The sequence below is a fragment of the Natrix helvetica genome, assembly GCF_964273705.1.
Source record: "Natrix helvetica genome assembly, chromosome: 2".
In the NCBI taxonomy this organism is placed as follows: Eukaryota; Metazoa; Chordata; class Lepidosauria; order Squamata; family Natricidae; genus Natrix; species Natrix helvetica.
In genome coordinates, this window is record NC_138552.1 from 136,850,316 (window position 1) to 136,866,135 (window position 15,820).

The 15,820-nt window shown below is 43.1% G+C and overlaps 1 protein-coding gene across 3 annotated transcripts in view; it reads left to right on the top strand.

Moving 5' to 3' along the window:
* Window positions 1-15,820, top strand: part of GPCPD1 (glycerophosphocholine phosphodiesterase 1) — a 67,516-nt gene that overhangs the window by 17,245 nt on the left and 34,451 nt on the right. The window lies entirely within an intron of this gene.

The window sequence follows — 15,820 nt, forward strand, 5'->3', positions numbered from 1 at the left end:
GTGTTTCCTTTGAGTAGGTACTCTGTATCGTGCACGCTATAAGTACCGTGTGATGCAGAGGCTTCTGTGGTAAGTATATGTTTTATGGAATAGCAGAGTAGAAACATACATAAAGAATCGGTAAAGGGCCATCATGAACCTGGTTGCCAACAAAGGTTTAACAATGGATGGAGTTGGTGGGAGAGGATATATTGCATGAAGTATATGTTTCAGTGGGGGAGTTATAGTACAAGCAAGGTGAAAATAAATGAGAGAGGATGAAAAAATAGAGTTTAGTGTGATTGCAATTCAATGAAAAATGAATGTATCCTGTGAATTGGATTAATGATAGGATAGGGCTTTTATAAACTATTTTTGCTGTATATCTATTTTTCCTGTGATTGTGGAGACAACAGCCAGACTGGGTATGCTCCATCCAGTAACCAATTGGACTGAGTCTACACTTATGATTTCATTGGGCCCTTGTGGTTCCTCCCCAGTTCAGAATCAGTCCAACCAGGACTGGCTGTGAGAATTGATCTCTCCTCCAAATTTTAACTTTATAACCTTAATTGGTGATTTTTTTAAAAAAACATTTTTCCTTGAATTGAATTTTTTCTTTGGCCAAATTGGAGGGAAATTCAAAACTGCTTTCTGGCTGCCTCTCTTCAGCCGTCTGACTGCCTGTGGCCATGAGTTCGCTCAGGAAGCCTGCCTTGCAGTCAAATTGGCCAGCTCATGAGCTACGGTTCCGGAGCTGTTTCCCTGCGGCGCTCCTCGACTCTGGACACTCGGAGGGATGCACGACTGGCCCTTTCACGCGCAGCGTTTCCAGGCAAGGTCGGTGGCCATTCAATGGATCACCCGGCCACTAAGAGGGTCGGTGGCCATTTTGCGGGTCAGAAAAGCCCGCGAAGATAGCGGTGGCATTTTGAGGCTTGGAAAAGTTTTTAAAAGGCGCGATACGAGTGCCCAGCGACCCAGGATCACCCAGGTGGATCGGATCAGGAGCGCCAGGCCAGCAAACGGGTGAGAACGTTGCCTATCTTTATTGTGATTTGGATTTATGTCGGGTGAGATGGCAGACCAAGCTGTGGCTGCAGATAAAGGATTAGAGGAGGCAGGGCCATCTGGGGCAAAGAGCAGTAGGAAGAGGCAAGCCAAAGAGGCTCCTTGCTCAGGGGTAAGCCCCAAGGTCTCTAAAGCGACTACCATGGCAGAAGAGAAGGGGTTTCAAAGGGCCCAGAAACAACAACAAATTCTAATTGCCCAGCCCTCTTCTCCTCCCCCCCGAGGATCTTCAAGTGGCCTCCCCAGCTCCACCTGTCTTGCTTCCCATGGGCCCTTGCCTTTCTATGGCTGATTCAGATGGGGAACTGTCTTCTTCAGAGTCCTCCTCTTCTATAGAGCCTGACAACAGAGACAATTTCTTTAATGTCCCCCTCAATAGGGAACACATCTTTGAACAGATTTCCCTCCCTGTTGCGTATGGTTCTGGGATTCCTCAAGCCATGTACACCTCTCCTACAGATATGGCAACCATCAATGCTGAAACCATTAAGCAGGTGATGGCTACTGGCCTACAACAGCATCCCCAACCTGCTCCATCACATAACCACAAGCATAAATCTTCTGCAATTGCTCAACAACCCGATCCCTCTGCTTCTACCTTGGTGGGGAGCAAGATAACCTGCAGGATTCAGACCTGTCTGATGATGAGGTGGTCACCCCGGATGCCCCGGCCTTTCCGGATTATTCAAAACCGATCACTTTAAGTCCCTTCTACTTAAAGCTGCTAACTTACCATCTTCTGCTTCAGCTTCTACTTCACAGGAGAAACCAACAGAACCTGCTACAACTGAGGGTCCCGTAACCCATTCACCGAACCTACTGTGGAAAAGGAGGTGATCCCTATTCTCAAGATCTTTCTGAACGTGATCCAGAAGCAGTGGGAGTCCCCGTGCACGGGTCCACAGCCAACCAACCTCGACAAACGTCTCTACAACATTGCACTGAAACTCACCAAATTCTTCGAGACCCCCCTAGTGGACGCACTAGTTGCAGCCCTGTCATCTCCTACAGTGGTCTCTGGAGCCCCTGAGGAGGTCCTCAAACCTGAGGAGAAAAGGTCAGATCAAACCTTAGTCAAAAACTATCAGGCAGCGGCCTGGGCTGTTAGGGCCTCCACAGCCACTTCCTTTTTCTCTAGAGCGGCCCTAGTCTGGATTAAGCAACTTCAGGAGCGCATTGCTCCTACTGACACTAGATCACATAGGGACCACAACAAGATTAGGGCAGCCGTTGAATTTGTGGCTGATTCTTCCCTCAATGCTGCCAGGTTTGCTTCTAAAGCCACGGCTTCTTCGGTGATGGCCAGGCGTCTGCTTTGGTTCAAGCCATGGCAGGTGGATGTCCGTACCAAGTGGCGCCTGGCAGCCTCCCCCTTCAGTGGCACCCAATTATTTGGTACCCCTTTGGATCCGTACCTCACGGAATCTAAAGACAAGCGCAAAGTCCTTTCATCTTTCTATAAGAGACAGGACAGTCGTCCCGCTCCGCACTATAGGAGGTCGCCCTTTCGGCTGGCGGACGGGGGTTCTTCCTTCTCCCGTCTGCAACGTCAATCCTACACTCCCAGACAGGGATCTCACCAGGACAGCTCTAACAGAAACAGCGTTCCCCCCCCCCCAAGAAGTCTTACCGTGGAGGAAACAGCTGCCAATTTTCTTGTCGAAAATGACTATCTGGACTCTCTTCCGATCGGAGGCTGCCTGGCGTTCTTTGCCCACCACTGGGAAGAGACCACAACAGACAATTGGGTACTCAAAACTCAAATTTGGCCTCATGCTGGAATTCCTGTCCATACCCCAGGAATACTTCGAGCCATGCCCGGTCTCTCGGTGTCCTCGCAAGAGGTCACTGATGGAACAGGCCATTCAGCACCTGTTGGAGATCCGGGCCATCCAACCGGTTCCTCCTCATCAGGAAGGGCTGGGTTTTTATTCCTGCCTATTTGTGGTACCGAAGAGTTCCAGGGGATGAAGAGCAATTTTGGATCTAAAATCGTTGAACCGCCATATTGTCTACCAGCGGTTCAAAATGCATTCCCTGCACACCATCCTGCAAGGAGTCAGAAAAGGTGACTTCCTCACGTCGGTGGACTTGACCGAAGCTTACCTTCATATCCTCATCTTCATAGACCACTGAAAATATCTCTGTTTCTCTTATGGGGGGGAGGCACTTCCAGTACTGAGCTCTTCCGTTCGGTCTGTCCTCGGCCCCCAGGGTCTTCACAAAGGTACTGGCAGTCCTAGCCACTTACATCAGGACATCTCCAGTTCGGATTCTCTTGTTACCTGGACAATATTCTCTTGTTGTCCAGGTCTCCGGTTCAAGCAGAAAGAGATCTCGCTCTCACCATTCACACCCTGTGGAATCACAGGTTCGGGGTGAATCTCAAAAAGAGTCACCTCGTTCCCAGAACTCACATTCTCCACCTCGGGGTCTTGATAGACACCATGGCGGAGAGGGTGTTTCTGTGCAACGACCGCATACTCAGTCTGAAGGAGCTTGTCAGGAAGGTGCTATGTCTCCGCAAGGCGTCACTTCTCCTCTCCCAAGTCTTGGGCAAGATGGTGTCTTGCTTCAGGGTTGTCCCGTGGGCCATGTTCCACAGCAGGACCCTTCAATGGTTCATGCTTCCACATCAAAAGGCCGACAGAAGCTGTTCTCCTCTCCGTGTTCTCCTTCCCAGCCAAGCTTTATAATCCCTCAAATGGTGGCAGTCCCCGGCAATTCTGCAGGGGACATTGTTCAGGGATCCGTACCATCTCACACTTACGACGGACGCACGGCTGACAGGGTGGGAGGCACACATGCAGGACCTAGTGGCTCAGGGTCAGTGGTACTTTGAAGAGAGCCAAAACAGCATAAATTGGCTAGAGTTGCGGCTGTTCGCCTCGCCCTCATACAATTCCAACACAAAGTTCAGGACCGCCACATATTAGTCCTAACAGACTACCACGACTAAGGCGCACGTAAACAGGCAGGGGGGAACACGTTCCTGGCCCCTAATGCAGGAGTCCAACTTGTTGTGTCGGTGGGTGGAATCTCACATGTCATCTCTCAGGGCAGAGCACATCTCGGGCCTCCAACGTCCAGGCGGACTGGTGAGCCAGACAAGGATAGATCAGATGGAGTGGAGCGTCCATCCAAACCTCTTCCATCGACTGACACTACGATTCGGTCTCCCAGTCCTAGACCTGTTTGTGATGGCAGACAACAACCAGGTATCCAGGTATTACTCGTGGTTCATGGATCCCTTGGCAGAAGGAGTAGACGCCCTCGGGTGCCATTGGCCCAAAGGTCTCCTGTACGGATTTCCACCCCTTCCCCTCATTCAGAGAGTAATTCGGAAAATGTTGGACCAGGAGGCAGAACTATTGCTGCTAGTGCTGAATTGGCCACGCCGGCCTTGGTATGCCGACCTAGTGACTCTCTCAATCTCCACTCCATGGCACATTCCACGGTTTCTCCTGTCTCTACACCAAGGATCAGTTTGTCATCCCGACCCCCAGTGGCTACAATTAACCGCATGGCGATTGAGCGGCAAGCCTTAACAGCCGATAACATCTCCCTCAACGTCATTACTACGATTCAGGCATCACGCAGAAGCTCTACTAATCGCATTTATGATGCCACTTGGCGGGCATTCGCACTGTGGTGTACCAACAAGACGATTGACCCACACAAAACGTCCATTCCACAGATATTGGACTTCTTACAAAGGGGCTTTATCAGGGCCTTATTCTTAATACGTTACGCCGACAGGTGGCTGCTCTGGCTTCTGTCCTAGACGGTCTTGCCTCCGACCATCTACCTTTGCATCCCTTGTTCTGGAGATTTCACCATGGAGCGTCCAACCTGCGTCACCCTGCCGTCCATAGGTATCCGACTTGGGACTTGCCTCGTGTCCTAGAGTCTCTGACTGCCTCGCCCTTTGAACCTATGAGATCCACTTCTTTGAAACTGTTGTCCTTTAAGATGTTGTTTTTGGAGCTATAACATCTGCCAGACGTATTTCTGATTTGGCTGCTCTTTCAGTCAGGCATGACTTATGCGTGTTCCATCCAGACCGAGTCATTTTAAGACTGGACCCAACATTCATACCGAAGGTGAATAGCTGCTTTCACAGGAGACAAGAGTTAAGCTTGCCTGATTTCTGCCTGTCTCCTCGTCATGAGAGGGAGCATAAGTGGCACACTCTTGATGTACAACATGCACTCAGGATCTACATCGACCGCACAGCTTCGTTCCGCCACTCGGAAGCTCTCTTCATTTTCTTCCATCAGGCTTCCTTGGGTACCAAGGCTTCATCATCGAGTCTGGGGCGGTGGATCAGGGCCTGTATTAAACTGTCTTATGAACTCCAGTCCTTGCAGGTTCCTCTAAACGTTACAGCTCATTCTACACGTAGTGCTGCGACAACTGCTGCTTGGTCCACGCCCGCCACGTTGAAAATAATCTGCTGGGCAGCCACCTGGGCGTCTCCCACGGTCTTCATAAGTCGTTACAAGTTAGACAAGTATGCGTCGGTTGAGGCAGCCTTTGGGCGCAGGGTGCTGCAAGAAGTGTTTGTGCTTTAATGGACCTTCCTTAGTATCCCCACCCTAGTGGACAGCCCAGTCTTTGGTACGTCCCAGTCTGGCTGCTGTCTCCACGATCACAGGAAAATGGGCGTTGGTTCTTACCTGATACACTCATTTTCTGTTGGAGACAGCAGCCAGCCCCACCCTGGTATGCGTCACGCAATGGAACTTTTTTTGTGCGGAGAAGAGAGAAATAGAGACTATGGACTTGCACATATACGTTTTGCTCACAATTCTCACTTGAGTCTAGTTTTCCTTCGTCTGAACTGGGGAGGAGCCATAAGGGCCCAATGACAACATAAGTGTAGACTCAGTCCAATTGGTTACTGGACAGAGCATACCCAGTCTGGCTGCTGTCTCCACTTCAACAGAAAATGAGAGTATCAGGTAAGAACCAATGCCCATTTTAGCAATTTTATCTATTCCTTGGCTGTTTCATATTCCTTAATCTTGAGCTGAGAAACTGCCTACATTTAGAACTGAATTAAGATAAAGTTCAGATCAGTTTTTTAATGTATTAGAAACACAGGAATTGAATATGATTTTAAACTAAATGAAAAAAAAATTGGAAGTACGGCAACTGATGCACGTTTACAATTGATTCTAGCTGCTGTTAAAACATTTACAATCAAATATTTCAGATCTTTATTATACAGTCAGGTCCAGAAATATTGGGACATTGACACAATTCTAACATCTTTGGCTCTATACACCACCACAATGGAGTTGGAATGAAACAAACACAATGTGCTTTAACTGCAGACTGTCAGCTTTAATTTGAGGGTATGTACATCCAACTCAGGTGAATGGTGCAGGACTTACAGCAGTTTGCATATGTGCCTCCCACTTGTTAAGGGACCAAAGGTAATGGGACAATTGGCTTCTCAGCTGTTCCATGGCCAGGTGTGTGATATTCCCTCATTACCCCAATTACAATGTGTAGATAAAAGGCCCAGAGTTCATTTCAAGTGTGCTATTTGCATTTGGAATCTGTTCCTGTCAACTCTCAAGATGAGATCCAAAGAGCTGTCACTATCAGTGAAGCAAGCCATAATTAGGCTGAAGAACCAAAACAAACCCATCAGAGAGATAGCAAGCACATTAGGCATGACCAAAACAACCATTTGGAACATTCTCAAAAAGAAGGAACGCACTGGTGAGCTCAGCAACATCAAAAGACCCGGGAGACCACGGAAAACAACTGTGGGGGATGACCGAAGAATTCTTTCCCTGATGAAGAAAACACCCTTCACAACGGTTGGCCAGATTAAGAACACTCTCCAGGAGGTAGGTGTATGTGTGTCAAAGTCAACAATCAAGAGAAGACTTCACCAGAGTGAATACAGAGGGTTCACCACAAGATGTAAACCATTGGTGAGCCTCAAAAACAGGAAGGCCAGATTAGAGTTTGCCAAACAACATCTAACAAAGCCTTCACAGTTCTGGAACAAGATCCTACGGACAGATGAGACCAAGATCAACTTGTACCAGAGTGATGGGAAGAGAAGAGTATGGAGAAGGATCATCATATGCTCATGATCCTAAGCATACCACTTCATCAGTGAAGCATGGTGGTGGTAGTGTCATGGCGTGGGCATGTATGGCTGCCAATGGAAAAGGTTCTCTTGTATTTATTGATGATGTGACTACTGACAAAAGCAGCAGGATGAATTCTGAAGTGTTTCGGGCAATATTATCTGCTCACATCCAGCCAAATGCTGCAGAACTCATTGGACGGCGCTTCACAGTGCAGATGGACATTGACCCAAAGCATATTGCAAAAGCAACCAAAGAGTTTTTGAAGGGACAGAAGTGGAATGTTATGCAATGGCCAAGTCAATCACCTGACCTGAAACCCATTGAGCATGCATTTCACTTGCTGAAGACAGAACTGAAGGGAAAATGCCCCAAGAACAAGCAGGAACTGAAGACAGTTGCAGTAGAGGCCTGGCAGAGCATCTCCAAGGATGAAACCCAGCGTCTGGTGATGTCTATGCGTTCCAGACTTCAGGCTGTGATTGACTGCAAAGGATTTGCAACCAAGTATTAAGAAGGGAAAGTTTGATTTATGATTATTATTCTGTCCCATTACCTTTGGCCCCTTAACAAGTGGGAGGCACATATGCAAACTGCTATAAGTCCTACACCGTTCACCTGAGCTGGATATACATACCCTCAAAGCTGACAGTCTGCAGTTAAAGCACGTTGTGTTTGTTTCATTCCAACTCCATTATGGTGGTATATAGAGCCAAAGATGTTAGAATTGTGTCAATGTCCCAATATTTCTGGACCTGACTGTATGTTTCTGGTATGATTCCCAGTAAAAAAATCTCTGGTTTAAGGTCTATGTGTTTTTGTATCATTTTCTCCAACCACGTGTGGATTTTAGTCTAGTACCTTTTAGCTTCTGTGCAAGTCCATCACATATGGTAATATGAACCCGGTGTCTGATGACATTTCCAACACTTTTCCGACTTGTTCTTAGACATTCTTGCTATTCTCGTTGGGGGTAGATGCCATCTGTAAAACATCTTATACAAATTTTTCTTGTATGCTGTTGACATTGTCATTTTATAATTTTGAGACCACAATTTCTGCCATTTCTCTAGTTCAATCCCATGTTCAAAATTTCCCCCCCAAGCTATCATAGATTCTTTAACTTATTCTTCCTTTAACTCAACCTCTAGTAAGTGTCCATATAGTTTTTTAATTACTTTTTCATCAGTACCTGTCAAAATTCTGTCTAATTCAGTCATTTTATCATAGAAACCTTCCGTTTTACGATCTTTATCATATCTGGATTATATTTGCACACATGAAAACCAATTCATTCCTATTCCTTCCTGTTTCAACTCTAGCATAGATTTAAGTTCACCCTCTGCATTCAATATTTCACCATATCTAACTATTTGTTCCTTTTTGTATATTATTGGATATGAAAAAGCTTCAATAGTTGATAGCCAGACTGGGATTTTAAAATAATATTGCCTTTTGATCTTCTCCCAATTTAGTAACAAAGCCTCCCGTAAATAGTGTCTTCTAAAATAACCCTGTGTTTTAGTTCCCTTATACCATAGGAAAGCAAGCCATCCCAATAGTAAGTCATGTCCTTCTACAGTCAATAATCTAGTGGATTTCAGTTCTCGTGGTTCTCTAATATCAACACCGCCTACAGCACCTTCTTCTGTTTCAATCCCGCCTACAGCACCTTCAACTTTCTCAGTCTTGGTGTCTCAGTCTCTTGGAGTTCTACCAATAATTCTTCTTTTCCAACCTTCTTAGCCTTCCCTTTCAGATGTTCTATGAAGAATGCTTCTGCTTTTATGGTTGTGTCTGTACCTTTCACCTTGCCACGCAAATATTAGACGACCTAGTATAAGCCATCTATAATTGACACCTTTTTAAAGTAGAATTTTAGTCAGGAATTGATATCCTCTTCTCGTCTCTCTCACTCTTCTTGGAATTTGTTTCAAAACTACAATCTCCTTGCCTTTATAGTCCAGTTTTCTTTCTCTTGTTTTCTGTAGAATTTGTGACTTGATTATTTTCTTAGTAAATCTTACATGAACTTCCCTCGGGAGAGCATTTCTCGCTGCATATCTTGTGCAAACTCAAAACGCCTCATCTATACCATCCATCATCTTCTCTTGGGTTATCGCTAACACATCTGTCAGAATTTCTGATATTATTTGTGCCAGGTTTTCTCCTGTTTTTTCTTCTATATTTTGAAATCTTAAGAAAAATTCTGACTGATCCATCTCCCATCCCAATATTCCGCTGTTATCTTTTTCCACCGTACTAAATCTAGTGTCAGTGTCCTCAATTTTCTTCTCTCTTTGTTCATCCTTCTCTTCGATTTTTTGTAGTCTGTCCTCATATTTCATCATCCATTGTTGAATATTTTCAATTTTTTCTTGTTTTACCTGTCTTTTGTTCTATATTTTCTGTTTGTTGTTCTATCGTCTCAATTCTCTTTTCCATGTTCTCTGTTCTTTTTTCAATGGTTTCTGTTCTCTTTTCTATGTTCTCCGCTCTTGTAATTTTTGTATTCCTTGCCTAATCGTCTCTAATGTTACTCCCTTGTCTTTTTCCTGTTGAAGCATCGTCTGTATTGATCTTTGTCCTCCTGCAGGTGAAGAGGAGGGGATTGTTGTTGCGGAGCCAACAGTTGTTATTTTTTTACTCTTCTTTTTTGTGTTTTAATCCACCTAGTGTGGGGTGGGATTATAATCCCGAGTGACCATGGGGAGGTCAAAAAATAAATAAATAAACAAAAGTTAAGGGGCAACAGAAAAAGCCAAAAGAAGAAAAAGGAAAAATATACAATAATATAAAAAACCAAAAAGGTAAAAATCTTTAATCTCTTGTATGCCCTTGTCCAGTTGATTCTAATTAAAAAAGGGAAAAGGAAGGAAAAAAAGGGGAGCAAAAAGGGAAAAAAGGAACAGTCCCCAAATAAAAATATAGCAATAGGAAGATGCAAAAATTATGAAAAGAAAAAGAAAAAAGAAAAAGAAAAAAGTGTTTACATTTTCGCTTAGTCCAATTCACTTAAAACAATCTAACAAAGAAAAAAATTCAAAAAAGAAAAAGTAAACAGAAAGGAGTCACAACTTCCAAAACAGAGTGAGGTAAACACTGCCACCAAAAAAGAAGAAAAAAAGTTCAAAGCTTTTATAAAGTGAAAGCCTTTCCAAGGTCACTCTGAGCTTTCCCTTAAAAAAATTTTTTTTTATTTATTCTTTCAAGGTAAATTTCCAGACACTGAAGTTTCCCAAGGGACACCTGTTTTCCTCTCACTATCAAGCCTTGATTAAATAACCTTGAAGGGAACAGCTTCTCTCCAAACATTCATATAAGAATAAAAACATTGTTTCAAATCCACTAGGTGGCAGTGATACTTGTTTCCCACTCTCAGTCTTTATTACACTCTGCCTTTTACTTTCTTTTTTAAAAAAAATTAAAAAAGGAAGCCAGGAAAGGGAAAATACGATAGTTTATTAAGCAAAGGTTAAAAAAAAAGGAAATTCTTAAGACAGTTAAAGCTTAATTATACCAATGATTCCAAAGAGTCCAATAAAGAGTAAAATAAAGCACAAAGAGCTAGTCCAATTTAAGTGAATTACAATGTAAGTCCAATCAGGCTTCCGGCAGTAAAAAAAAAAGGGGGGGGGCTTCAATTGACCGTGCCTTGGATCCACCGCTTATTCTCTCATCAGTCTTTATTTTGAATTAAATCTCCAGATTTAGGGTGTTCTCTCTCCAATAAAATTTTTTTTAAAACTCTCACCAAAACGACATGCTTCTCTCCTGCCCTTGCGTTACGGAGCTGTCAGCAGTTCCAGCTGTCAGCATTCCAAATATCATGCAGAATTAAATCAGAGTCCAAGGCAGAGCTATCCTTAAAGTTCCAATTTAATAAGATAGACATTTTGGTACATCTGTGGAATCCCAAATCTAAAAGCTTCCTGGGATTCCACCCAGTTGAAAATTCATGATCTTATCCCCACACCCATAAATCCATCACATGGTCCAATCTTCGGCCACGCTGGCATTTCCACCCATCTAGTTCCGGTCAGATGCAGAGGTGCGGAGACAAAAGATGACCTTGATTTCTAGAAAGGAATGACAACAACACATTCCACAATTCTACTCCTTACTATTCCCCCCCCCCCCAATTACTACACTAATGAAACAGCATAATGAAATAATAGAGAGTGGGACAGGCCAAAGATGCTAAAAAGGAATATGACTGCAGGCCTGACACCAGCAGCCTAATGGCTGACTTATAGTTGCCAGCAAGCGGGCCTTTTTCCAGGATCACCAGAGACTTTGCGGGTGTCTCTGGGATCGACAGAGTATACCGCTACCTGTCACCGTCTCTATGGGATGGTTTAGGTCCAGGTGGACCGTCCAGGCGACCAGAATTTGGTGGTGATCCCGGAGATCCAGGAAAGTCCGTCGTTTCACTGTGATGTCAAGCCCCTCCCATCTAAGGTGAATTAAGTTTTTTGAGACCTCTAACAGAAGAGATGCAAATCTCTAAATTTTTCATGAATTGTATTTGGAAGCTACCAATTTTCTAAAATCGATAATAACACTTTTACATGTTCATTAAGTTTGATTTCCTAATTTGTGATTAGAATGGCAGTAAGAAAAGAAAACAGCAGTTTGCTTTTGGACTTAATCATTAGAGATTGTGAAAGTGCCATATTTTTTTTGTTACAGCAACTTATTAAATGACCCTTAGTCTCAAATATTTTGGATACTGACATAACACTCTTGGAATATTAGTATGAGCAGGCTGATTTGCCAAGAGATAATGATTTGCATATGTACTAGATTACAGTGCCTTGGATTAAATTGAATTATTTAAACATTGTCAAATAGTTCAACTTTTCTCTCACTTTCTTGCTACCATATTTAAAAACTGATTCACATTTGATTAATGCTTCAAGAACCTTGCTTGACAGAAAAGGACCTACTTGGGATACTCAAGAAACACTGATTCATTAGCATATATTAAAAAACAGCTATTAAAAACTAGCATAAATACACATGGCTGGCAGAATGTTAGATGGGCTGTGAACTCTTTTTACTTTTATTATAACAAGCAGGAATCTGTTTTTTTACTTTTAAGAAAAATGAAACTATATATGTCATACCCTCCCTCTCTGGCTCAAGCATCTTGAGAAATCTATAAATGGCGCTTTTTTTCCTTGTTTTGAGATGAGGTCTTCCTGTTTCTTAAACCAACCAAAAACCCCATCTACAATTATTTTGTCAATTTGAACTTAGGTGTTTATTGCTATTTGTTTCTTTTTTTTTTTTTTTTTTTCGTAATAAAATTTTATTGGTTTTTCAAAATTTATAGGGAAAAGGGTAAATGGACAGGTATACAAATTTTGGCAGTTGCAAAGTGTGTGAGGCCCCCCTCCCTCCATACCCATAGCGTACATTTATATATAATGCATTAGTATATAATTGATTATAATCAGCATATTAGTTCTATTATTAAATTCAATCAAATTAAACATTACAATATAAAATCCAAATATAATTCCATTTTCACTTTCGGTCAATTTATAATAATATGATTTTCATATTTATTTCTGTGATCTGAGTCTTCTTGCTATTGCCCCATCTCCCTCCACTGGCAGAGCTCTGGCCCCTCCCGTGTCCTGCGTGTCCGTTGTAGTGTCTGGTGGTTTCTCTAGGAGTGTTTTATTTTTTTCCATAAAGGCCTGCGCCTCTATGGGTGAATTAATTCTGATTCTTGTCTCCTCCCAGAATATCAGCATACCTTCAGGCATCAACCATCTAAACCACACCCCTTTCTGGTATAATTTATTCGCTAATTGCGAATAATTTTTTCTTTTTTCTCTAATCTTCTTAGGGATCTGCTTCAGAATGGTTATCTCCATATCATGATATGTCAATGCTTGCCCCCTTTGTACACCCAGAATTTCATCTCTTGTGGTTTTTCTAAGGAATTTAATGTGAACCTCCCTGGGTAAATTGTGTGTTCTAGCATAAGCTGAGTTCACTCTATAAACCAGATCTATATCCCACCCCATCTGTTGTTTTTCTTTGTGTGTATAGTCAGCCAGAATGTTTGTCATGATGTCCCTTATATTTTCCCCATCTTCTTCTATAACATTTTGAAATCTAAGATAATAGGACATTCTCTCAAATTCTAATTTCATCTGTTGGATGTCAAGATCTTTGTTCCCTTTCTGCACAGCTTCCACCACCCCCCTCACCTCCTCCACCCCCCCTTCCACAAGATTCAGTCTTTGTGAGTTCTTATATATTTGGGCTTGATTTTCTTTAATTTCATCTTTCATTTCCCTTAACTGTTTCTTGATTTCCTCCTGGCCCTGTAGAATTTGTTGAAGCATTTGTTGAAAGTCCATCTCTGTAGTCTTATGTTGCATCAGTTCTGTTATCTTTGACTGTGTGGCTGGACTGGATGTTGCGGATGTTGGAGCAGAAGTGGCAAAGCCAGGTTTTCCAGGAGGGGGTCTTTTAGATGCCATCCTTTATAACGTTAAAAGTTCAGTCCAAATATGAAGTAAGCAATTAGAAAAGAAGGGTAGCCAGGTGAATCCGGGAGCAGAATAACCAGGCAGAAGAGAATCTCTCCAATAAGTCTGGCAATAGATAGAAAATTTCCCCTAGAAGGTTAAAAAAATACCAATCTACAAGAGGTTCCTCTGGGAGACACGGAGACAAAGACCGGAAGCCTGAATTTTAAAGGTGGAGTCAGGTTTCAGAGTTCATAAAGACAACGGAAGTGTGCCATCTTGCCCTGCCAGTTTTGGGCACAGAGGCGTAACAAAGTTTTAAAGAGTTCCAAAAGTCCTCAAATCATTGTAATATGTAAAATTAAATTGAAAAGAAAATCATCTCAGCCTAAGTGAGGCTTCATTCGTTGGCTCTCCCCCCTCCTCCTTCCCCGGGGGCTGAGAGCAAAATTGTTTCTTGCCGCTTGTCCAAGGGGGGGGGGGAAAACCCCCCTCCCTCCAGCCGCACCTCCAAAATGCTCCGAAAGTTGTTTTAAAGTTTTAAAAGCTGAATCAAATCTTCATGCAAAGTAAGGGATGAAGAGAGAGGCAACCTCACCGCACCGCAGCTGCTTCCTTCCATTGTAGCATTCTCCAGTCGGCTTGTAGCGAGGCGCGAGGCGTGGAAACGCGATGCGCCCTCCGAGCTTGCTCCCCGGTGCCTTGGGCGCGCGAGAGAGCCCCCGCCGGCTGCCGCCGCTGCAGGAGACCTCCGCGATGCCGCCCCTCCGGCAGGACCCCTCTGCGGGGTGTCCTGTGCCCCCCAAGGAGTGGGGAAGCCCACCGGGGAGCCGGAGCGGGCAAAGAGCTGCCCGTCGCCGCCGCCGCCGGAACCGGAACTCGCTATTTGTTTCTTTAGTAAGTTTTGACTTGAACAATGGAAGTTAATATCTCCTTCCTAGCATCTCTGAGCGTTCATTTGAAAACTGAAACCTCGGTAGACGAAGTTATTTTCATGTCCTTTTTACTATTTTTCATTTGGGATGTTTATCCCATTGCAATCTTTTTATTGATGAGGAATATAATGCACACAAAATGCTTTCATATATAAGTTAAAATGTATCTTCTACTTTTAATTATTTTAATTTGAAATACTTTGTTTGACCATGGCCATGCTTAATACAAACATTTAATAAATTGTATGAGTATTGTACCTAATAATTCAGAGATACAAGTGATCATAAATATTTAATTTGTAAAATCTCAGCAGATGATTGTGTCAGTAATTCAAATACCCCAGAATTTCTCCTTCTGATTTCTCCTTTTGTGCCATTTTTTTTTTTTTGTGAGCAAAATTAGGTTCAGGTCACAACCAAATCGGGTTGCGACCAAAGTTATGGAACAAATTATCGTAGTGACCAGAGGTTCTACTGTATTCTGCTTTCAATGGGAAGTATGCTGAAAATCTGCAGCCCTATATGTAAAGAACTAAGTGATGGAAAATCCCTGCTGGCATACTGTAGATGCTGAATCACAGACATAAGGATAGTTTTCCATAGTTTTTGTGCCACCTTCCACATAACTGGAAGGAAATAATTTACAATGCCAGGTTTCTTTGGCCAGACCAGTCCTTCTGTTTTGTAAAATTATTATCCCAGCAGATCAGTGCCTTGTCTGTTATCTGATAATTATACAGTGACCTTTGGCCATGTGGAGGACCTCGGTGAAGTAATTCACTAATATGTATGACTGTGTCCATGAATTACCTCATCTGTGATTCTGTTCTCTTTCTATTAAAGCTTTAAGTGCTAGTCCTATAAATTCTCTGGTAGTTTTTAATAAAACTCCTAAACAAACTTTATCCTAGAAAAGAAAATACATATTTAGTTGCTTCTACCAAAATAAGCAACATGAGGTATATAACATACTGAACATGGGGTGTTATGCCATATGCATTGAGTTAATGTTCCACCCAGGGACAGGATTTCTAAATTAATTGATATATGTTATGTAGTCACCGCTGTATAATTAGATAGCATATTCTGGCTAACATTCCACCTCCCAAATGATGCTAACCCCACACCAGATTTTCCTAACAGTCAGATGCAGTACAGTTATCTTTTCCTGCTTCCTGTTGCTTCTAATTTACAGGATGATTTACAAGGTCATTTTGGTGATGGTCAGATC